The sequence below is a fragment of the Atta colombica genome, unplaced genomic scaffold (genome assembly GCF_001594045.1).
Source record: "Atta colombica isolate Treedump-2 unplaced genomic scaffold, Acol1.0 scaffold100, whole genome shotgun sequence".
In the NCBI taxonomy this organism is placed as follows: domain Eukaryota; kingdom Metazoa; phylum Arthropoda; class Insecta; order Hymenoptera; family Formicidae; genus Atta; species Atta colombica.
The window spans coordinates 1,945,475-1,949,326 of record NW_017259185.1 but is presented as its reverse complement, the minus strand read 5'-3'; positions in this window follow the sequence as shown (position 1 = coordinate 1,949,326).

The window sequence follows — 3,852 nt, the reverse complement described above, 5'->3', positions numbered from 1 at the left end:
GAGTTACTCCTTCTGAGACAATTAAAAAATAAAACATTGTATATATATATATATATATAGTGCATAAGAGAATCAACTACAATTTTTCTTTTCCGTGAAGTGGAAGGAAAGGAAGGATTCGAAATAATTAATTGATTCTCTGATGCATTGTGATTTTAAAGTCACGGCCTTATCTGCAATGGTTTTGGACATCCCAAAGTGAAGTTTTTTCATTTTTCTTTTTCGGAAAAAAGATTAGGATTTGCTAAGATATAATAAGCTAAGAAATATCTTTAGTGTCCTTTTTTTTTCAATTCAATAAAATAATTTTTTTTGACAAAGATTTGAAAATATCATGATTCCTTATCTTAAAAATAATAAAAGAAATAGAAAGGCTCGTGGGAACAGGCGCTGTATTTTTTTTTCTTTTAAAAAAATGTAGTCGTAAATAGTTGTAAGTATTTGTAAAAATTGATCAATTATACTATAATATCCTTCTCATATTCGACTGTGACTGATCAATTCTTATAATTATACTTATGCAGAATGAGAAATTAATCAACAGTCGATTTTTTTCATCATATTCGACTGTGATTGATTAATTTCTTTCGACTTATGATATTGAGTATTATAGAACAAATATCGCCGTTCCCGTTGAACGAAGCGGAGTCGCGAGCGCGCGAAAGCAACGGCCCAATGCGCTGGTCGCGGTCGCCGCCGCCGTCGCCGCCACCAACGCCGCGACGGGCGGTAGCGAGACGAAGCCAACCTCCGCTTCGTACCCTTGAACCTAACAGACGCTCGCGACGTTGCCACCTTGTGCAAGTATGCCATGAAGTGAGACGTGGAGGAAGAGGAACACGATGTTCGGTCGCGTTCGGCTATGCCCGTTGCGTGCTTTCTTCGCAAGAATTCCGAGTGGCCATGCCGCTCGCTTCACCTCCTCCACTACCACCACTACCACCGTCGTCGTCGTCGTCGTCGTCGTCGTCGTCGTCGTCGTCGTCGTCGTCGTCGTCGTCGTCGTCTTGTTGTCGTCGTCGTCGTTATCGGCTGGCTCGACGCCGAACGAGCTGACGTCACGCGCGTCAGCGTTACGCGTAGCGTTACGTAAAAAACGTGTAGCTGACTGGCTGGCGAACTCTACTCGGTGGAGCATATCGCTGCGTTGCGTTGCGTTGCGTTGCGTTGTATTGCGTTGCGTAGCGCGCATAAGGGGCATTCTATGCGGCCACGTCGAGCCAGTCGCGCTTCTTCGTCGCCGATTATGTCAGCCTTTTAATAACGGGAGAGCGATGTTTTTAGCATATTCACTGTCGCCTCTAACATTTCTACCAGTCAAATTCCGTTCTCACATAGCGAGACCAAGTCTCGATATCCGCATCTTGCTACGCCTATACATGGATTTTTTTTTCAGGATAAAGAACATATTTTAAACATGTTTTAAATAGTTTAAAAGCTTAATTGATGTTTTTAATATGTTTTAAATACGTTTTTCTTTATAGTGTTTCTGTTTAGAGCATATTTAAAGCATTAAAAACATATTTAAGAAAAAACACAATACATTTTATTCTTAAAAAAAAAACATTAGTCTTTATCAATTCTGTTTTTTTTTTCAAATTTTTCCATTTTTGCTTTGTTACTCTAAAATTAAATGCGTGTATCCAATATTTTTACTTCTATTTGATGATATTATTTATGTATAGACCTTATATCAACAAAATCTGGCCACGATCGATTTCATCAAAATTCTACGAGAGAAATACATATACATAATTTCTCCCTGCATATATATTACTCATTTTAATTTATTACTATCTCGTTCTATATTCTTAATTAAATATAGAGTGTGAAACAATATAGTTAGAGTGAGATAGTAAGTCTATTAACGTTGCTTGAAATCCTTCAAAATTTTTGCACTTAAAAAGAGGTAAATATGTATTCGGACATTGAAGACAAAGGAAGATGCCGAGTACAAAAAATACAAACAACACTAATAGACCTAATATCAAGAAACACACCAAGACAATAAAATGATGACTTTTCATTAAAAATTTTACTGCTTATTGAGAGAATCAAAATACAGTCATTTCGATTTTTTATTAACTTTTATGTGTTTCCTGAATATACAGGAAAAAATTATTTATATCTTTCTCTCTCGTAGAATTTTAACAAAATCGCTCGTGACTCTGTTATAAAGTCTCCATTGATATGTAGGTAAAAGGCCAGTCTTTGGGAATTGCGAAACATCTTATTAGATCCATTAAAAAAAAAAAAATCCCGCCTCTCATAATTCATTCCGCGTTTAGCAATAAATGTACCGTCAGATCTCCAAGGTTGACTTCACTTTAACACATAGATCACGTACAACGTTATCACGACGATCGGATAGCCGCGATTAGCGGTAAACGCGAGACACGGATGCGCGTTTCATGCGGCGTTAAGCCTGATTCTTCGTACCGCCTTTGTTTAGCGTCGCGTTTAGCGTTCTACGTATGTGCATACGTGTATGCACGTACCACATCGTCTGCTTCTCTTAACTGCGCAGTACGAAAAAAAGCAGCATACTACGTAAACATGTGGTAAGAATCGGATAGCCATATTTAGAGCATACTAAATGCGCCGTGCGAATATAGCGATCTCGACGATGATGCGACCGAGAAGGCGCGGCGGCGACTAGCCGCGACATTTTTCCTTTTTCTTGTTCTCTTTTTACTCCTTTTTTTTTACGTGATGTTGCGTACGATTTCATGACGTCAGCCGCCGGCAGTCGTTCGGTCGGTTTTGTCGGCGGGGATAAGAGATTCTCTCGGCGTCGAAGAGAAAGCATAGACAAACATAACCCACATAGAACGGTCTCTCGAGCACGGTAGGGTCAATGTACGATGAAACCGGAAATTCGTTGTCTGCCACCCGTTGCGAGAAACAGGGCTAGAGTTCTCATTTTTTCTATTTTTCCTCTCTCTCTCTCTCTCTCTCTCTCTCTCTCTCTCTCTCTCTTTGCTATTATGAGATACCGAGTTCATTTTGGGTAAAAAAAAAATTAGAAATCTATGAGCAGAATTTAAAAAAATAATAGATCATTTTAAAGGGAATTTAATAAGGTTTAAAATAATATTATATAAAATTTAATTTTAATTCCATTTTTTTTTTAAATTAAAGAAATAAGTAAAAAGTGAGCAAATCGTAAAGTCAAAAAATTGTGCTCCTAATATGAGATGCCCCGAGAAATCGACATTAAATCACAAAGTACATGAGTATTGCAATTAAAAAACTGTGTTTAATGTTTCTAAAATACAAATAAACAGCCAGTGTGCGAAAAATGAACATGCGATAGATTATATCCAGAATTCGTCTTCAGGTACTTGGAATCAAACAACACAGAAACAGATACTCAACGTTCATTTCGATTGTTCTTTTTATTATTGTGCAATAACTATTATACTTTAGCAACAATTTTTTCATTACATAGGAGCATGGATTATTTCATATTAGAAATATCCTGGATATCTTATATTACGATTTCCACACCTTACGATTTTACGATCATCGAATCTAACTTTTGTATTTAAGCAATTCAATGTATCCCGTATTTTTCTATTAGTACGACTTTGCTCTATCACTACATAAAGAATTGCCAAATATTTATTTATTAAATAATAAACAAGATTTAAAGCCTCATCTCAATGAAACTTGAAGACATCCAAATTCTAAAATCTTTTTATAATGACTACAAGCATCTAATAATGAATTTCCTACTAAATAGTTTTCAATCCGAGAGCAATAAATTTATAATGGAACCAATAGATAACGCTTATTAGTTTAACAGAAACGTCGCTATCTCATATTAGGCGCCTATTTCAATAAGGGACT